This window comes from Passer domesticus, chromosome 3, assembly GCF_036417665.1.
Source record: "Passer domesticus isolate bPasDom1 chromosome 3, bPasDom1.hap1, whole genome shotgun sequence".
NCBI lineage: Eukaryota > Metazoa > Chordata > Aves > Passeriformes > Passeridae > Passer > Passer domesticus.
The window spans coordinates 71,593,996-71,615,409 of record NC_087476.1 but is presented as its reverse complement, the minus strand read 5'-3'; the positions used below and the strand labels follow the sequence as shown (position 1 = coordinate 71,615,409).

General features: G+C 44.4%; 1 long non-coding RNA gene across 1 annotated transcript; it reads right to left on the bottom strand.

The window, feature by feature from the left end:
• Positions 1 to 16,595: 16,595 nt before the first annotated feature.
• Positions 16,596 to 21,404, bottom strand: LOC135296905 (uncharacterized). The gene is made up of 3 exons (XR_010358922.1): positions 18,900 to 21,404; positions 16,792 to 16,852; positions 16,596 to 16,698 (listed from the first exon to the last, which is right to left on the bottom strand). It is a non-coding gene; the product is annotated as an uncharacterized LOC135296905 (long non-coding RNA).
• Positions 21,405 to 21,414: the final 10 nt, after the last annotated feature.

The following is a 21,414-nucleotide window of genomic DNA, read 5'->3' as shown; positions in this document are numbered from 1 at the left end:
CCCAGGGGCAAAACACTTGGAATTTTCTTTCTGAAAACGATGTAAATATAGAAGGAAACCAGGTGACTGTTACAGAAACCAGAAGTGTCTGACCTGACACTCTCCCTTTTCATTAATGTAGGTCCCTTGATTGTGATGGCAGATTAAAAAGCACTGTCTTCTAAAATTTAGCTACACTGTATTTTCCAGGATTTAGCTACAATTTAAATATGGGGAGAGTTGTGTTTGGTTAAAGTTTCATATATTATTTTCAAAATAAATAACTTTTAAAAATGGGATTGAAAAAGGAAAATTTCGCTCTGACTTCTGACAGCTCAACCTCATGGCAATGTCAAAGTCTTGTATACTGTACATTTGAAAAAGGCATACTCCATTACTTGTTTGGTTACTTTTGAGGGGAAAAAAATCTGAAAATATAAAAAAGAGGCTTAATTTTGGCTAAGCTAAATAATTTAGAGTGAACAAGGCTGATTTTGGAGGCAATATTCTGTCTATAGAAGAATGAAAAAATGAAAGTAAACTATTTTCCTGCTTACAGACTGCATATTGAACGCTGGTCTATAGATAAGTTATTGTTTGATCTCAAAGACCTTTGAAATGCAATCTTTAAATGTTTTTCTTCCTGCCAGCAGAGTTTCAGAGTTAAGAGAAACCTTTATTTTGTTGATGTAAAATCAATATGGAAATAATAATAATATAGGAAAACTGAGCTACTGCCCTACAAGGCTGTCGTTCCTCTGCCTTTCTGAAAGTATCATCCAGCTACAGTTTCTTTAAAAAGGCTTACAATTTCTTCATCTCTTTAAAGGTGAGGGAGATGTGTTTTCTGTGCCAGAGCAGTGTTTACTTCTTTCGGTGTGCTGAGGTTTTATAGTGGAATTTTAAGACCAGCCCTTAGATGGGCTAGAATGTAGGATACAAAGTGCTAATTGCAAGGTAAATTACAAGCAGAAAAACCTCACAAAACCAAAACTGATGACAAATCACTTGGTCATACTAAGTAATCGGGACAAAATGTACAAATGGGAGGGGATTTATAACAGTGTCATACATTAGCTCCCAAAAACTTCCCTTTACATTTTTATTCCACTGAGCAAAGTCATCCTCACATACCCTAGTCTGCTGCAACTGAATTGTCTACTGCAGTCTCAAAGGCCACAATGGAAGGAGTTTCTTCATGTAAACAAGCCTGTTCACACACACAAGAGAGAGAAGTAGTCACTCCAATGTTGGTATAATCTCTCTGAGCAACTTCTCAGACACCCTAAGGCTGTACTCTTGAAGTTGTGCACCCATAGCTGAGATGTGTACAGTGGTTTTAAGAATATTTTGTTAACATTTTGCTAACTACTGAAATACATTGTTCATAAATTGGTCTGGCTGCATACTGTATTGCTGTGAGAGTGTCTGAGAAAGAAGGGAGAGGCTAGAACTTGTTGTCAAGTGGTTTATTGACTATTAAACTCATAGCTAGAATAAATGCAGCAGTAAATAACCTTTGTGTTACAACTGTGCACAGTCTCACCTTCTCCCTTCTTGCATCGTGTTTCCTATCTAGGTCACTGTGCAGTGCAAGGCTGTTGATTTACCAGATAATATTTCCACACATTGCCCCAGACATGGTGATGACAGGCAGGTTTTCAGACTGTTTATGCAAATCTCTAGTGTCTTGAGCCTACTCCTGGCACAAATTTTACTTTCCTCCTTGCTGGTGTGGTGCCTGGTATGGCTTGCCCAGCTTTATGGATGGCACTGGCTGTACTGACATCTAAACAGCTTTGTAGATAAAGCCATCTTGCTGTCAGCCTGTTAAACATAGATTCCATCACTACCCTGCAACTGCTGTGTAATTAAATGTTCTGCTAGGCATACTCTGGCTTAATGAGTTTTATGAGTCATGGCGGCAAAGAGAGAGTCCCCAAAAACAAGAATTGGCACAAACACCCTCTTGATAATTATCTGACTTAGAGAGTAAGGTTCTTGTTGTACAGAGAAGGCAACACCAGGTCTCCCTGGATTCCTCGTCAGAGAATCTCACACTGATGTCTGCTAAGTTACCGGAGAAAGTGATTTTGCAGTTCTGAATTACATAAAACAGTAGTACAGGCACTTGCAAGAAAGTGGTTTGTTTGTGGCATCTTGATTTGAAAGTGCTTGAGAAGGAAGGAAGGAAGAGGTGAGAACTTGCAAATTCTGTGCTCTCATAAGCTCAACCCCAAACCCATTTGCACCACAGGACGTGTATTACACCTAGGAGGACAGCATTGCTAGGCCCCAGTAGTCAAGATCTGAGCATTTAAAGTATCACCAAAACCATGTCTCACTAGCTGCAAGCAACTAGGGGCATGAAAACTGCTGGTGTGAAAAGGCAGCTCAGCGGCATCATGCTCTTGTGTGCTGAGGCAGAGGGAATGCACTCTGCATGGCCAGGACCATCCACACCCCCTTCCTTCACACCCTGTTGTTCCAGGAGGGAGGGACTGTGCCCCTGGCAGCGTGCGCAGTGTGATGTGGCTCTGCTTGATCCCAGCTGGACCTTAGTGGAACCTTCTCCTTGACTGCCAGTGGGGGGGAAGAGGCTGTCAAGGAGCACATAGGGATGAAAAAGTGTTGGGCACATCTGGAGTTCCTCTGACCAGACTCACCCTCTTGATGTAGCTTGCACTGAACACAAGCCAAAGTCAGCTCCCGGGTGCATGGGGTGGACCAGCACGGAGGTGCCTGTCAGTGTGTAAACTCCAGGTCTGCTGGCTGAGGAGATTACCACTCACTCAGCTCTCGGGCACACACACACACACCCCGCCAGCTTTCCTTGACCTATTTACTAGCATTGAACTAGATACAGGCAGACCTTGTGTTTCAGCTGCTTGAGCTAGCATGGCTCACTTTGATTCCAGAGGACCAGCTGAAGCATACAAACAGTTTTGCTGACAAATCTGGAAGGGTAGCGGTGGTTTGGAGGAGAATGGCAACAGCCAGGGTGGGATTGGACAGGGGTACTGACATTTCAACAACAGCTGGAAGAAGACTTGAGTCTTCAGCCTGGCTGAGTCCTTATGGCTGCTTAAAGGCTGTGGTTGCAGACAGGCTATGACTGCACAAGCAGGACTTGAGTAGAGCTATTCCCTCCCTTCCTTTTCCTATGCTGCCCCAGGGGCTGCTGCAGCTGCCCCAGCAGCCTGCCTGCCCCTCCTGTGGCTCTCCTTATCTCTCCTTGTCACACCTGAGCCTGGTGTGCTCATGCAGGGCCTGCTCATGCTGAGCCGGTTCGTGTCCAGTGCTTGCAGCAGCACACAGCACAAACGACAGGACTGTGCTGTTCCCCAGATGGGACAAGGATCAGCCTCTGCTGCACCCCCTCTGCTTAGCTTGTCCTTTCACCTTAAGCTCTTCATCTATCTGGGTCCTGTTGCAAATGCTGAACTAAACCCTTAATACCCCTGAGCAGGGATGGAGGGTTAAATCAGATGAAAGATTAGAGTATCTTAGCAGGATATATGCTTAAATAAGGGTCCTGGGTGTGTAACTAAAGTCTAAAATGCTCCCAGGCAGCTGGCTACACCCCTGGTGGTGCCAAGACTTGCTAAGCAGCTGCCTGTGTGAGCTGCTGGTCCCTGTTCAGTCCTATCTGCTGCTCTCTGTTCAAGACCAGGACACCAACTTTGTTTGGTGAGCATTATAACCCATGGACAAGAGAAGGTGGCACACGAAATACTTTGCAAAACCCTGCAAACCTGAGACAGATGTCTGACCTGCAGAGTGGATTCACAGAGCCTGTTCCTCCAGACACAGACAGTTTCTTGCTTCTCGCCTTTTCAGTCCTCCAGGCACTTTTTGAGGTAGCCACCAAAGCACATGTTCGAGTGCTGGCAGAAGAGAGAAGCCTGTGCAAGCAGGAAACATGGTCTGTATATGAGAAGCATGGGAGGTCTGGCATACAGCACCTTCAGTTTGTACATCCCAGAAAAAATGAAAAAATAGTAAATAAAGCTGACTGCTTGTTTTGGCTCTGGTGATTGGAGGTTGAAACTAGGTAGTGTGAATTAGTATAATTTAATTTTCATCACTGTCTTTTATAAGCTCTAAAGTTCTGCATCTCATGACTTACAATCTTTATGGGCTTCATTTTTGATCTCTTTTTAGATCTTGGTATATCCATGCTATTTTTAGTCTTGCAGACTATTTTTGGGTAATAGCTGCAAGATAGAGTCTTTTTTTTAGCCAGCCTGGTAGCCCAAACTGTGCCAGACTCTCCTTCTTTTATACCCTGATTGCTGCAACATCCTTTCTCTGGTTGTGAGACACACACTCATCGACCCTGCAGCTGCATACACATTCACAGGGCTGCTACAAAAGTTGTTTTGCTTGCTGTTTTGTCACCCTTTCCCACTGATTTCCTTACCTCAGTAAGAGAAGAATTCAACCCAACTTATACAAGTCCGTTTATATTGTGGCTGATGGTGTTTCTCTGTACGTGCAGATGGGCTTCTTTGCTATGCACAGTGGGTGGAGTGACTTTGCTCTGTGTGCCATACATGGGGAAATATTGTAAAGCTGCTCTCTACAAGCACAGATTGAGTTTCACTGATTTTAAACCATCAAACACACCTGCTTATATTTAAGAACCTTCCAAGCCTATCTCCATTCTTTCCAGGACAAAATACAAGGTAAAATCCCACCTTTAAGGTGATGCTGTATTTCCCCATGTTTAGATTTTTACCTCTGCAACTTTGCTCTCTTTCTCATGCTCCCTTTCACTTCCAGGAGATACCCCAAGGAACATCTGCTTCCCAGAAGTTCCTTAGATGAGCTGCAGTTAAACTGGCAATGGCAAATCTGTGGGTGTCCCACTGCCCCTTGGGCTGGCCAGGCAGCTACTGCACATAAGTGGGGATGACATAAAGTGGTTTCACATCCTGCTCAAGTTCTTTGTTTGCTGCAAACAAGATTAACTTGGATCTTAGAAATGAAAATAGACATATACAGGCTATAAGTTCATGCAGATGTTTATAGAGATTGCTTAGGAAATAAAGATCCCAACCTTGATATAAATAATGAAAGAAAATAATCTTGATTCTTTTGATGAATTCTGTTCTCTTACTATCACACAGAATTTATCTTGCAGGCTATTGTAGGTCATCAATCATTTTTGTTTTAAGATAGTAGTTTCTTTCTTCCCCAACCATATCCTAATATTTGCATTATACAAAATAAAATAGTTTAGACATTTTAGCTTGTCTATGCTAGAAAAGGGTACTGTTACAACAATGCAGAAGTAATCATTCACACCTATTGTGCAGACAGCTAAAGACATAATAGAACAGCAACTCCCAAGTAAAAACTGGAAGAAATTAAGTGGTATAAGTCACCTCTCTATCATACAAGGAAGGGATTTTGCCAGCATAAACGAGTTTGGTTACAAAACCCCAGAGTTCTTACTGCAATTATTATACTAGGAAAACTTGTAGATCCAGACTGCCTACAAAAACATGACTGCAGCAGCCACCACTATCCCAAGGACTTGTTACACTGAACTCAATCCAATTGTAACTCTTGATTTCACTGAAAGTTATTCCAAGAATTACTTTCTCCCACTGGACTGGATTCCCTTTCGTAACAGCGGCATAAAATGCTCTTCTAGTACAATCACATATTCCAGGAAAGATGTAAAAGCAAATTTTTTTTTATGGTGAGGGGAGGGAGCGTGCTGTGAAGATGAATCATTTCTGTATTGGAATTCTTCCACTCCAGTAAATATCCAACCTCCCACCAGCAGCAAGATACTGCTCTCCTTATTTTGCCAGCTTGTGAGATTTTTACAGCTCCAGGTGGCCTCTTTTTCCCTCCTAGATAGCGCAACTCAGCCTCACAGCCAACACAACAGCTAACCAGAACTTTTTTTAGCTTGATAAATATATCTGTGTGAAGGCATTGTGTGGCGTGTGTGAATCCAAGTGGAACCAAGGTGCACGCTGGGCAGCACGCAGCCCGGGGCCGAGGCAGCTCTGCGCCAGGCAGGAGGAATTCTGTCCCTCCCAGCACATAAGCAGGGGGAGCTTTCAGCACCCCCTGCACAGCCATGTAAATCCCTCTCAGCTACATGATTTCCCAGCCCCACATTTTAGTTTCCACCCAGTGCTCAGGTGCCTTGTGCTGGGCATGATGGGTTACCTGCAAATGGATGGCTTGGGCACCTGGCCCCATACTCAGCCTGTGCTCTCCTTTATCTAGGCTCTCCTATCTGCTCTGCTATGTTTTGGCTTCTCTAAGCCTGACAGAAATAAAAGCACCATCTTGCCTCCACCAGGTGAAATGAAGCTGTTTCTGGGCTTTGAGGCAGCAAGACATGAGGAATGATCACTTAAGTTGGCTGTCACTGGTGGCAAAATAAGCCAATAAGGTGGAATGGTGGTGGCTTTCCTAGGTATTTTAGAGCAGAGCTTGGGAAGCTGGAATGTGAGGATACAAAGTACTGCCTGGCTCCCACCTTTGCTATTTCCTCCTCCTGTGATGTTGTTATGACAGCATACCCAGCTCTCCAAGATCTTCTGTCATCTCCCTGTAATAGCTTGACCATTTCTCTGTTCTCTTGAGGGGTAAGAGCCAGTCCCACCTGACCTTTTGTCCTTGGCAAAAGTCAACTTCGCCAGTTCAGCTGGGGAGCCAAGAGAAATGGCTTTGGCCAGTCAGACCCAACCAGGTGCCCTGAAGTGCAACATTCCCTGGGTCTGCTCTACCAAGCACCATACAAGGGGTTGGTACCCTGTTTTGGTACCCATGTTTTGGTACCTTCACTTATGATCAACACAGACCTGTTTCATTTTATATTGCAGCAGTCTAGGAAAGTGCAGATAGTTAGTGACTGGACCTCATCTTAAAACTCATTTAATTCAGGCCTTTGCACTGCTCAGTCAGCAGTTTTGCATGCAGCCAAGTGATGCTCAGACACCATAGGTGATATGGCCTGCCTATGCAGTTTCATGCGGTTCTAGCTTTGACTGTTTCTGCTTATGTTTGGGATGCTTTTTAGAGATGGTACTTCATTACCAGGGTGTGTGTAGCTCCATAGGATCAATGGTGAGGAAAGCCTGTTTCACAGGCTGGCTTCTAGCAGGTGTTCACATGCGGTCAGCTCAGACCTGACTTGGCTCTGAATGTGACTCAGAGTGTGTCCCTCACTGCACTGGGCAGGGTGTAGGCATGTGCATCTGGGCTAAGCAGGTGCAAACCACTGTGTCCTGGGGTTTCCTGGCCATTCAGATGTGCAAATGGCCCTCCTCAGGCACCAGGGGATGTGTCACCCTGAAGAATCATGCCTTGGACTTCCTTTCACTCCTCTGCTTGGGTAAGGTTAGTTTGCTTTAACACATCAGGTTGAAAACTAAATGGTTTAAGAGTTGCTTCACATGCAGCTCAGCTGTCACAGCTCAGCAGTAGCTGCCTCGAGGGGAAGGGGAGAGTGGGAAGTGAAGCACAGACACCCTACAGCCGTAGGACTTTACCTGTGCAGCTCTGCCTTTGGCTGGTTTTGTAAAACGGTGCAAAGTTTGTGCATTTCAGTATCTGCCCTGTTCATATATTCCTGGTTTCTTAAAAGCCTGCCGGTTATTCTCCTTCATCTGTTGCATGCAACTGCAGTCATCCTAATTTGGTATTTGGAAAAATCTTGTCATTCAAATTACACTAGCAGAAGGTGAAAGTAAGCAAGAAGGAAACAAGGACAACTGCATATATTCCGTGTGGGTAGATTACTTGTTCTTTTCCTGTGGAACAACTGTGAATGTTTTTCTTACTTAAAAAAAAAAAAAAGAAAAGAAAAAAAGGCAAAAAACCCCCCAACCATCAACCAAGCCCTGACCTCTGGCTAATTACCAGCTTCAGCTACACCAGACATACCCAGCTATATGCACGTAGCTGAATGATGCCCCCTCAGAGCAGGGCACATTCCAGGGACTTGGCTCTTTGGGATTAACTGTCTCTTTCATCAGCTTGGCTTGGACTACTGTTGCTGTTGATCCTGCAATGCAAATCTTCCTGAGAAAGACTCTCAGGCTATTGATTACAAAACACTGCCATTTTGACAACCCCCAAGAGGATCCAACCCTTGGTGTTTTGGGCTGTTGTTACCGGAGATAGGAACTGTGTTATTGATCACATGAGAATATGCATGCTTTGCACTACGCAATGTTGAATATCTAGTGAAGCAAGATGAAAATTATCATTTATGTCACTTGGGGGAAAGGGCTCTTCCAGAACGTGGGTGGGTGTACTTTATCTAACATCCTATCTAACATTAGTGGCTGAGAGCAGCAAGCAGGAGAATTACAACACTTCTGCTTGTGAAACATCATGCGAGAAGCAGAAGGGTGTGGATTTGTCCACACCTCATTTTAGGTGTCTATATGAAGTACCAATGTCAGGAGCAAAGTTGTCCTGGGCACTTCCTCAAAGAGAGACATGGAGGGGTAAATTGCTTTCTGCAGGCACCTCCTTCTTTCTTGACCACAGAAGACCACAGAGAACTGCTCTGCTCAGCTCCTCACTCCTCACCACCTCCCCACTTCACTTGCCTAAAGGGAAGATACTGGTATTTGTTTGGGGCCTCTCTTAAGGAAGGGAAGAGGGAAATGCTAAATGATTGGCTCAGGATTCCTCTGGCAGGTGGACAGCCACAGCCAGCAGTAGTCAGCATGTACAGCAGATCCTCTTATCTCCTGCCCGAAGGTGTACTCAGAGGAAGGTTGTGCTGGGACAGTCCCCATGAGGTAAGAACCTCCTGTGATGCCAACTCTGAAGCTCTGCTGATTTACAGTAGGATGAAAATAGCCCTCAGAGGTTTCACACTAATGAAAGGTTGGCCAGACTGGGACATCAGGGCCAACATACAAAGGAGTGGGCGAAATAGCCACTTTTCTGTCTATGTGTGGGAGCTCTGCTCTAAGATAGACTGCTGAACCATTTATTGTGACTTTTGTCTGTCCCATCTGCATAGGAACAGGTGTACCTCTGAATGCTATCATCATTAGAGTAGGTACTGGGCAGTTTGGAGAAGCCTTGGGCCCAGACCAGGATTGTACTGTACTGTAGTAACAGAAATTTAAAACAAACATGTCCCATATTCTGTGCCTTCCACAAGCTTGCTCACAGTGTGTTCCCTGTTAATGCTTTCTGTGAAAACTGGCACAATCCCCTTCTCAAAACCCAGAGGACCCCTAGGTAGAGCTGAAAGTCACATGAGCTGGAATTATGGGCAAGTTCTGTGCACTTTCTTGATGCCAGCATGTGCAAAGGAAACATCAGCGTTAACCTTCCCAGCACACCCTGCTTTCCTGGGGTGCAGGGGACACCCTGCAGGTATCCACTACTTCATTTGGCTGCAGAAAGCCCCTGCCAGCAAGGGGGGAGAGCAGAGGTGGAGTGGCTTCAAGCAGTATTTGGAAAAGTTCCAGTTCTTACAAGGCCAGTACAATGCTGAATAAAAAAGGTGGGTGGTTTAGTAAACCTGGCATGGCCAGCAATGACAAAGTGACAAAGGGCATTTTCCTTGTGGTCAGCCTCAATGTTGGGAAGGAGGGGCAGGTGCAGCTGCATGTCAGAGCAGGTGGTGAAAGTGTGCATTGCTATGATCACACGGAAAGCCAGTCCCCAAGAGATGATCAATGGCTTTGGCGGGGGGGGGGTCTAAGGTCCTCCAGTTGACGGAGCTTACAGTCCTATTGCCTGACCCTCACTCTCCTCTGCCCCTTCTTCCAAGAAGGAGGTTTTGAAGTCCAAAAACATGAAACAGCACTTCTGTGTTGTTCTTTAGCACCTGACTGCCCGCCATAGTTAACATGCTGTTTTTAAAGTAGTTTGGTCCAGAAAAGATAACATTAAACCTTTCAAAATACACATTTCTATGTCCCTATGTCTATGTTATAGCTACAGTCCCTATGGATCTGTAGCTATAACATGGATGATCAACAGCAGCTGCGTGCCTCCCCTTCCTTCTCTCCCCAGGAGCCTGTGTGCCCCTCTCTTTCAACTGCAGTAGTGTGTGTTTTGGACAGAGCAGGTGCTGGCTCAGGCAGGTCCCCACAGACACTTGTGGTGCCACAGCCAAGAGCAGGGCACGCTGCAGTGCTGGGGCAGGGGCAGAAGCACTGCACAGGGGCTCGGTAACCTGCCTGCCTCAGAGCCTGCTCGTTTCCTGTCGCTGTGTTGGAGGAAGCACCTGGGCTGGAGAAATGAGCTGTTTAACTGCTGCCAAAGATAAAAATGAAGAACGCCTCTGGAAAACTGGCAGCTGGAGAAATAGAAGAGGATTTTTTATTTTGAACAGCACTGTGAGAAAAGGGAGTGACCTTCCCTGAGGGCTGGGAGACAGAGGTTCAAAGATTTGCCTCTCAAGTCTGTGCAACCAGTGAAACGCCTGCTTGTGTAAGACCAGAGTTGAGGAACACCTTCCTGGGACACCACCAGCAACTGCTGTGAGGACAGGAGCAGGAACAGAGATGGATTTCTTGGAGTACTGCCTAGGTCACTGCAGGCAGCCATGTAGTAGAGATTCTTTGGAAACTAAAGAGATCTCATAATGAAAGCAGCAACATTTGCTGCTGTCTTCCTCTGTGGGTAGCCTTTTTGGTCATGCCTCTGGTAACTAGGAACTTTGCTCTCACCTGGTCTGTTGATGACCAGCTTACAGTCAAATATTTTTGAGTCAGATTGTCCTTCAGGTTGAACAGTTTTACATTTTCCTTCCTGTTCCCCCACACTGTTTATAGTGAGAAATCATAAGCTCTCTCATCCTTTGCTTTGCTGAAGTTCATCCAATGTCTTATAGAACAGGCTGTTTATTCTCTGTAATGTTCCTGGATATGTCTTCACAGCACCTGTTCCAGTTTGAGAGCTTTCTGAAAATAGATCTAACTGGAATAGTATACAATATTCCAGATGAAGTTTCTCTAGTGTCTTTTCCACAATGCTATTAGAATAATTTTTACTGCTTTTCTGTCTGATTTTTACTATATCATTTGACTCTATTTGTATAAGTTCATCTCTGAGAGATTTCTGCCTGTGATATCCATAACTTTTTGAGTACCAGCAACACCCTCCAGCTGTCTACTGTTGACAGATTTCATCACAGATCAGTCATGTTTCACAACACCCCTAGATTTTTTTTTGTTTGTTTGGTTGTTGTTGTTGTTTGGTTTTTAAAAAATATCTGAACTGTCACTAAAAAAATATTGAAAGTCCTAAGACTGGTACTTGTGGAACCCCCTCGTCCCAGCATAGCACCTGTCCAACACAACTTGTATTCTTCCCTTAAGGCTGTTCCTCGCTGCTTTACAGTTTGCTGACTAATCTTCATCTTCAGTTTGCCTTTTAATCACCAAAGTTGTGGCACTGAATCAAATGCTTTGCTGAAGTCCAGTAGTTGAGACAGACTATGGTACCTCTGCCTAAAGAGGAATTAAGTTAATCACATCTCAGAAAGGTAAGTGCATAGTTTGGCATGATGTAGTTTTAAAAGACTCATCTTGCGCCTTATCCTGTTTCCCAGCTACTCATTATATACAATTTGTAGTTATTCATTCTCTAAATTTGTTCTAAAGCTCTTGATGTGCAGCTGGTGGATAATCTGGTGAGGACATGCTTTATGCACTTTCTTGTAAATCAGATGCTGGATTATTGTGTGACAGATTTAATAAGTTGTATCTACTTGTGCTTTCATCAACTTTTAACATCGTCTGGTTTTAACTCTTATTAGTCAGGTGAGTGCTTGCTCATGAAGGTGTAGGCAGATTCCCTGACCTTATTTGGGACTGTCCATACAGGCTTCATGTGTTTTCTTGCATTTTATGCTTTTGTTCTCAGGTTGTGCACTGTGTGAATGCTTTGTGCCTTCAGGCTCTTGGGAGAATGGGTTGTAAAATTTGTAAAGAGTTGCTTGGCTGACTGTAGAATGTAAAATTAGTGTTTGAAAAGGGAGAGCAAAACAGCCAGGGTAAATGCAGTTTCTCCTTGGAGTCACTCAAGTTTTTTGACAGCTGCAGTGTTGCAGGAGCAACTCAATGTCATGGGAACACGGGAATTTGTTTTCATCAGAGAGTTGCTTTCCCTGCCAAGCTGGCAGCAGCTATAGATGAAGCCTTAACAGGGAGACACTTTCATACTGCCTGTGCTAGGAGGGGAGTTCTCCATGAATGACTAAGTGACAGAATAGTGACCTTCACCTTCTGATCTTCTTCCATCTTCTCACTGCCTTTGTTGTGTTTTGAGGTTTGTTTTTTATTTTTAAAATTTTCTTACCAAGATGCTGGATGGCAGTGAACAGTGATGCCTACGGATTTGCACATTGCAAGGGCAGAATTCAAAAGGTGAGAAAAACAAGTATTGTGTAATGTTCAGTTTTCCAGCTCAACAAAGATAAGGTTTCCTTCAAACCTCAAGCTGTTTCCTACAACCATTCTGAGGATCATCCCCATAGCCTATTCTGAGGTGTGGGATATTCTAGAAGAAGTTAGTTTTTAGCTTTGATCCTGAATCTAGCCTCTGTCATTTATGGGCCAAACATCTCAGTGAGTAAGGTGATTCACTGTGTTTTGTCCACCACAGGGAGGGGACAGAGATTCCTTGAGGTTAATAGTGTAACTTAACAACCTTAGAGGGACACAGCCCAAGATAAGAGTTAGAGGGAACTCTGATGGCCAGCCCAGTGATAGTGTTTGTTTTTGTAAGTGTTGGAGGGTGTGTTCCCCAGACATGTGAAGAAACAGCAAAGAAAATATCTGTTTGCAAGGGTGAAAGGGAGGTCAGTGAGATGAGCATTACAATTATTTGCTAGTATGGGCCTCCTCAATGTTCTCTCTATACAGCAGGACATAGGCACTAATAAGCTGGAAAAAGATAGCCACAACCCTGTGGATTTAGAAATACACTGAAACACTCTCTGCTTTTTAAATTCTGTTTCAAAATTCTTGCAAACAGACTACAATTTCTCTGCCATGGATATTTCTGCGATGGTCAAGGCACAGTAATTCTTGTTTGGAGGTGTGCTGTCTACTTGTACTTGAGATATTTCTGTGATATATCTGGTTTAATCTACTTCTCATGCTGCTGGGTACATAAGGCAGATGTCTGTCATCACCAACCAGTTTTGTCCCAGAGCAGTCCCCAGAAGATGTTCAAGCTGCTGACTTGCCATGTTGCTGCTTTAGTCATTACTGGGTTTCCTCCTATTCCTCAGGGTCACCGTCTCTTCTTTCCTCTTCATGTTGAAACAGAGCTTGTTGAAGGACCTGGTTATCAGGCACTCTCAAAACATGGCCAAGGTCAGTCTGTTTTCTCCACTGTACTGTTTGTACAGCTGTGGGTAATCATGCAGGCTCTGAAATCTCAGCATTCCTTTGGCTCTCTGGCTGCTTTATGATCACTGTCCCCCCGCAGGCATCCGTGTTGAAGCACTTTGATTTCTGGGGAGTAGACATGTTCTTCCAAGACTTCAGCTTGTACAGGTGTATGTGTAATGTATATTTAATAAGAGTGGCTCAAAAGGGCTTACAGGGAGGCTTAGAATTCATACTGATGACTTCCATATGGGATGTATTCTTGTCATGGGAACAAAGTATTTCACCCATTTTGATATCATATTCTTGGAGCAGTGAGTAGAGATATGCATGTCATCTATAGGTATCTTCATAAGACCTGTGCTCCAAGCTTACCCTAATTTGTTCATTACCCTTACATAGCCTGTGATAAACTTAGAAACCACTAATACAGGCATTTAAAAGTTATTAGGATTAATGTTTAAGTTATGACAGTTTTCTAAACAAATATTGATTCTCTGGGATTTGTTGGAATAGGTGGATTTTCCTGGAGGACAGAAAACAAAACTTCATGCTGATTTTTTAAAAGTGATTTTTAAAATATAAATGCAAATAAAACCTTTATTGATTTGCACTCAGTGGCCTTCACACTGTGACAGAACTATAAAATGTTCAGTCTGTAATGAGCACAGTTTTACTGTAATTTCAGTTTTCCAGGTCAGATCTGATCGTACAGCATAGCACTCAGGAATAGCTGGGCCTGAATTTTGGAGACACCAGCACAAGTAAAAGCCTGTGACCAAGTCACAGCTTTGGCATATGTATGAAAGTTTCTGTGAGATTTTCAGCCCTCAGTGTCTTCAAGGTCATCAACCATGCCACAAAATGACATTGTTAGACTACCTCTTCTCCAGCTCATTTTGAATGGACAAAGGTCTGTAACACAAGTGTACTTCCTCTACTCATCTGGAATTCTTTGTTTTGATGCAGCTGTGTCAAAACCCTCCCCTGAGACCAAGCATAAAAATTCTGGTTTCTGTGCCTGGACCAACACAGATTTACCTTTCTACAGAGTATAAGAAGACTCACAAGCCCCCTGTGGCACAGGGGCAGCAGACAAACCTATTAGTATGATTCCAAAACATTATTCCAAAGTACCCAGGTATTTTGGCAGAATTAACTCTGTGTTAGCATTTAAACAGCCAGGTGAAACCTGTCAGTACTGGTCACTGTGACCACTTGAGCAGAAGAGACTTGGATGAAAGCAGCCACTAGGTGTGGGAAGGTAAAAAGCTATGTAGGAAAGTAGATGGAAAACCACCAAACTGAAGCAAAGTCTTTTTCAATACAAGTCTGTAACTGGCACCCCCTGTTCTTGACCCCTCATAATATGGCTAGCTTAACCAGTGCCAGTTCAAAAGGCAAATGGTCATTCTTTGTGACCAAACTGGTCATATTTCAGTCTCCTTTCCCTTCCTCATCAGGTCTGGAAGGTCCCATGCACCAGACAGAATTCTTCTCCCCATTCCCTATCAGCCTCAAGGTCCCTGGGCTCCCTTCCTTACCAGCCCTGAAGGTCCTAGGCACCCAGGCTGTGATGACACCATCACAAAACAGGGAGGTGTGGCAGAACACAGAGCACTGTCTATAAAGTCAAGCAGTTATGAGACCAAAGTGGGACTTGGACCACAATTGCCAATGGACAGCAAACCCCATGACCTGCTAGTGGTCAGGGATACTCCCACCATCATCTGCTTCCCATAAGTTCTGAGTGATTCATATTTTTCCACAAGTTTTTATTCTATATTATGATTATTATATTGATACCTCAAGCCAAGTATTAAGATTTAACCCATGCTGCAGAGCATCCAGGTGATTAGGAACTGTAAGCCAACCTGTGATACAAATTTTGTGCTAAGCTACCTAGAAAATTATGATATGCTGATTCTAATTACAAAAATCATGTTCTATTCTGGTCACAGAATTGTATGCTATGCCAGTCATAAAATTCTATTTAAGAAACTAAAGCTTTAATTCTAATTACAACTTTTTGTCATCATCCTTCCTCCTCATAGTGTGGGGTAGGTGTTTTTTTGGGTGACAAAACAGCTTTCATGTAAAATCTTTTCTGGCCCAGCTGGGAAGAAGCTGCATACAAATACCTGGTGCAGATGTAGCTATTTTTTCAGCAAGGCAGAAGATTTATTCTGGTGTAAGTATATCAAATAGCTCATTCTCCAGTATAATAAAAAGCAACAGATAGCTCTTCAGCTCTGCATTGTGGAAGGGTCTGCTAAGTGGAGTGGCCAACACATAAAAGAAAAGCAGTCTGATGAAGTCACAGAAGGTCCCTGAGACCAGCAGTACCAAGAGAGCCTATGCTCAGGGGCACTTAATCTCCATTTCCCCCTACAAACACCATAGACTCTCCAAAGGCACCAGCTGCTAATGGTAGCATTACAAAAGCTGAAGGGTTTTGCACTGGAGCATGTAGGAGATGTTTAGTTTAATTCCTTATCCTGCAGAACAAGGGGAGCTTCTTGTTGGAGTTTGGAGTCTGTCACTGGGAGTGGTTAATGTGAGGTGTGCAGGATAGCTTATGCAGTGAAGGTTCCCCTAACCTGTCATTTCTTGTGTGGGTGTGTTTTGCCCTGGAGCAACCTTAACTGCTTTTTTAACAGAACGTTTTGGTGGGAATTGTTAGGAAAGCATTTCTCTAACTACCTGAGCCTTGCAGTGTTTTTTTGGCCCTACCTATACCGCAACATAAAATATTCTGTACATTGGGAATTCTCAAGACTTGATAGTCATCTCAATGGCACCCAATTTAAAGGTAATTATTCCTGATTTACATAGGCGTGAATAAGGGCTTTCCATATATAATATAATATATTGCCTCTCTTAGATGTAGACACAAAGGCCATTCTCAGATTCCTTCTCATAGAGAGTTAAGTGCAGATGAATCAGATTATCTCCTTTGCCAAGAGCCATACTTCCAAGCTGCAGCACTGGAGAGGACCAAGAGGCTGAAGGAGAATATGTAGTTGGCACTGCAGTGCAGGGGCAGAAGGGGCAGCCCTTTAGTTCCTGAGGGCTGTAGGAACTAAAAAGCATCTGAGATTCTTTAAGGTTCATATGGTTCAGATGAGAGACCTAGGCATGCATACCAAAACCAACAAAACAAACAAACAAAACCTCCCCCCCCAAAAAAAAACCCCAAAAAAACAAAAACAAACAAAAAAAAAAAAACACCAAAAAAACCCCACAAACAAACAAAAAAAAACCACAAAAAAACCCAAACCCCAAGCAAATTCTGCTGTTATGTAATTGGATTTACCTTTTCTGATGAGAGCCATATCCTTGGGTTCCCTCACTTTTCTGACTCCCAAAGCTGAAGGAAACATTTTAGGTTTTCTTTGTTTGCAGCTCTTACTCCACCAGCATCTTTTTCAAAACTACAACACATTATAACTTTAGCTCTTACATTTTCTCTGTCCTGCCTCCATGCTGTGGCAGAAAAGCCCACATTTAACAATCTGGAGCAGCTAGAAATACAGAGGATTATATCATTTCAGTTAGACTTTGCAAGGGGCTCAGACACAGAGCAGAGCATGGGAGAGATGAAGAAGAAAGGTTAATTTCTGCATTTCATTTCTACTGCATTAAGGGTGTTGGTGTTGATGCAAAATAAAGATATTCTCACCTTGAATTCCTCCAAAGCAATTCTTTTATGTGGTTGCCTCAGTAGAATGAAATCTTTATTAAATAGCCAGCACACCCACCCAGACATAAGCCAGGCACTAACTGTTCATGTTTAGAAACAAACTTTCCCCATGGGTACATTATTCACAGCCGGTCACTTGCCAGTTTTCCCTTGGAAGATATAAACTAAACATTAGGAGTAAAGACGATGCATAGTTTGGTCTCTCTCTGGTCTCTCTCTCTTTTTTTTTTTTTTTTTTTTTTTTCCCAGATGGATGTTGCAGCAAATCTGTGGGTTCTCTCTGTCCTTTTTTCCACTCACTTGTTTACAAGTCAGCTAAATCGATGGTGCATTCCTAAAGTCTTCCTGCTGATCCACTCAAAGGCTGCACCATGGTGTATTAACACTTGCATCCTGAAATCTCAAATTCTACCAGCAGTAAAATATTCACAACTTTCAAACCTTATTCCAGGAAATGAGGAAATCATCCTCCTGATCCATCCTGCCACTGCTATGGGCATCTCTGTTGCCTGAGAAACATAACAGGTTGTTTTAACAGCCAGAGACCAGCTGACCTCCCTCTTCCCTTCGTCAACCAGCTGCGAAACTCCTCGGTCATGGAACAGTCTCAAATTGAACATCTGACTCCCGTTTATGCAATTCCCCTGTGACTGTTTCATAAGCTTTTTGTCACTTCACTTCACTCAATTGTTTGTGGAAAGCTTTCACAGTTACCCTGGCTAATGGGAACATTTCGGTGTGACAGCTTGCCCTGTGGCTAAGCCCTCTATCTCCAAGGCAACCTCACAATCTTGCTCTAAGAGCACTGCACCATGTCATGAGATAAAATGAAACCCAAAAGGATACGCCGGGATAATTCCAGCTCTAACTATCCATAGCACTATTCTGCTTTAGCAGAAGGTTTAGGAGACATTCCCAGGCTGGTTATTTAAACATGGGAGGGCACCACAAAGATAGCATTTGTCTCTGAAGTTATACAAGCCATACAGGGGCATGAAGAGCTACACCATGAGCTCTGCCAGGGATCCCAGGGATCTTAAATAGTTTCCACAGAGGTATGTCAAAATGACAGAGGGCAGAAAGAAATGGTAATTTCATGTGTCTGACAAATCACCTGGGTTCTACCTCTGTGCAGCTCCAGTATTTGAAGCAGCCTCACTAGTGTGGTTCTTGAGCTGGACCCACCACACTCCTCTGTCTGCCCTTCACAGAGTTCAGCTGAGTCAGTGTTAAACTCAGGCTTTTACAGGAAAGGAAGGATTCCTTTCCTGCTCCCTTGAGTGCCATGTCGAGGTGGTCTCTGCTGACAGTACTGCAGAGGACCAGAAGCCTCACTGAAGGACATTGTGTATTGCTGAAGCAGGTCATGGCTCAAAGCAGCAGCCTTCAGGGATAAAATGAATGCAGAAGTTCCAGCCCCCTGCAGTGGTTGTTTTCAGTTGGTTTCCCCACTCAGAATGGCACAGATCCTGTCTGGTCTATGCGCTCATGCACTGTCCTCACAGCCCTGAGTCTTGGAAAACACTTCTTTCCCATGTGAAAGCTGAGCTACCAACCTTGTCTTATGATCTGGAGCACAGCCGTGTGCAACCCATATACAACATCTTAGTGTGACCTTAACTCTCTGAGAAAACCTTGTTGGTTTGTTGTTAGCTTGTTTGGGTTTTGGGATTTAGGGTTTTGCCCTACTCTAAATCCTCACAACTCCTTTCTCCTACCAATTCCCACTTCAAAATGTTGCTATTCCACCTTCACACTTGCGGAGGTGCAGGTGGCATTCTCTTCAGGCATAAAGAACACAAAACTGTAAGGGGAAGGGAAACGGTTTAAATACCAGATAGAAGAAAATAAAAAATACTGCAACTAACCTGTTACCAAAGTGGTTTAACACTGCCACATTTAAGTGGATTGTTTCAGAAGAAAAGCCCCAACCAGTTCTTTTTCACAACAGCATCCAATTGAAGTCAAGCAAGTTGAGTGTCTCAGTGCACATGCAAAGTGTCACTAAATCCAACAAAAATCAGCTGAAGACTTGACCTTCACTCCCTACAATTGGCTGAAAATTCTCCACTGCTGGGAAGCATTCAAGAGCAGGCACTCTTTCCACTCTCCTGCAACATTGATATAACCAAAACAACTCTGCTTTTTGTCCAGAGCTGCCAAGAACAGGGAAATAGCACAGTTAAAAAAAAAAAAAAAAAAGGTATGTGTTTCCAAAAGCAGTTTTGTACATCTTCTAAAACAAAAGGCTGTGCCTGAATGTGTGCAGCGATAACACCGACGCAAATCATTTCGTGTCCTGATTTTGCCCCATAGAAAGCAGAAATCTCCTGTGCAGCTGGTAGGGCAGCAATCAAGCTGTTGCACAACTCAATATGCAGATCAGGCCTGAGGAAGTTCTGCTGGGATCCTCTTTGTCCTCTGTTTTTCAAGTGTGATTGAAATCTGTTTTCTCAGATTAGGAAATTGGAGAGAGGTCTTATGTTGCACTTCTGAATAATTTGGAACACTGCATGACAGTCACATGTTCTCAACAGCTGAAAACACAAGGTTTGAGCAACTCCTGCTTGGCTGCCTGGAGACTTTAAAGCTCACTGTAAAAGTTTTACTCCTCTGCTATCTGAGTGAGGTGATTTACTGTTCTCCTGAATCCGTTGGATTCACCTGATATTCAAGTTTGTCAAAAGCTGTTTTTGTTTGTTTGTTAAATGCAAAAGACCTGATACTGGGCTGGTGTCCCTACTCTTCCAGAACTCCCACAGGCTGGGCTCTGCTAACTTTCCACTCTGAAGCATTTGCATTTCACAGCTGGGCTTATCTGATTTCTAGTAAGGTGCAAGTTCCACCCAAAATTTTTTCCTTACTCAGGATGTTTATAATCACTCCTGGAGGCTCTTTCCCTCTGTCAAATCAGATCGACCAGTTGACCAACAGATTAAAAAATTATTAAGGGTGGGGAGGAAGGACAGGCACACACGCACACCCACACACAAAGGCTGCAAGCACTCCGCCTTTGTGCTCATATGAGCTTTGTTTCCTTGGGAATCAGCTACTAAAACAGGCAACAGCTGTGACAAGAAACGAGATCTAGCAGCAGAGCAGCAAGACTGATTATTTGCAAACCTTTTGATTTGGGGATTTGCACGACCCATCCCTATTTTAAACACGTCGGAGGAATCCATCAGGATGCATGTGTAGGGAAGTACAAATCTAGTGGGCAAGCAGACTTTTTGTAGCTTATCATCATAAGAAGTGAAGCATCATCGGGTGCCCTCTGTGCTGGGAAATATTTACAGAGTGCATCCATATCCTTTGTGCTCAGTCTTGCAGCGTGTCCTGAGAACACTCACACTACGTCTCCAATAGAGGAAACATAATTTTTACCAGGCCTGAATAAACGTAGGATGCAAATAACCTGAGTTTGGGAATTTGTCTTCTCTGCATCAGCAGCTACCTCTGCTGCTTCTCAGATTTCTTTCCCTGGTATCAGGTGGCTTCACTATCAGATCTTTTCAGTGTACATTTAGTGTCTCCAGTTTCCAGACCCTGTCTCAGTGTCAGTTTGCCATCCTCCCTGGCCTCCTTCCCCTGGCACTCCACGTGGATGGGCACTGAGGCTGGTGCTGCAGTGGGGGCTGCTCCCAGTCACCTTGCCTGGAAGGAGAGCCCCTGCATCCTTAGTGCCGGGGAGGAAAGGGGCACTAAGGGGACAGGGGTGCACAGACAGCCTCAAAAGCTGTGCCAGGGAAGGTCTGGGTTGGACGTGAGGAGGAGGAATTTCTTCACGGAAAGAATGTCACAGTTGGACACTGGGATGGGCTCCCCGGGAAGGTGGTGGAGTCACCATCCCTGGAAGTGCTGAAGCGTTTTCAGTGTCCCTGGAGGTGGCACTCAGTGGACATGGTGGTGTTCAGCCATAGGCTGGACTCGGAGATGTCACAGGTCTTTTTTAACCCAACTGATTCTGTGATTCTCTGGAAGCACCGCAGTCCTGATACGCCGGGGAAGAAAGGGGCAGTAAGGAGTCGGGGGGAGAGGGGAAGGCGACATGACAGCCGCTTGTGCGCGTCTGGGCTGAGGAATGGCGCTGGATTTCTGCGGGTCCAAGCCAGGAGCACCGTTGTCCCGGTGGCGGGACACGCCGGCCACCCGCGGGACATCGAGCACGCAACCCCAGGGCTCCGCGCCGCCGCCCCGCCCGGCACTACATGTCCCGTCATGCCGCGGGCGCTGAGGCCCCACGACCGGGTCGCGCACTAGCTGCCCACAGAGTCGCCTTCTCGGAGTCACGGCCCGGCCTCGGCTCTGCCCCGATTTCGCGGGCAGCAACGCCCGAATCACGCTCCGCGCCGCCACTGCTCCGCACCGCGCCTCCCGCGCCGC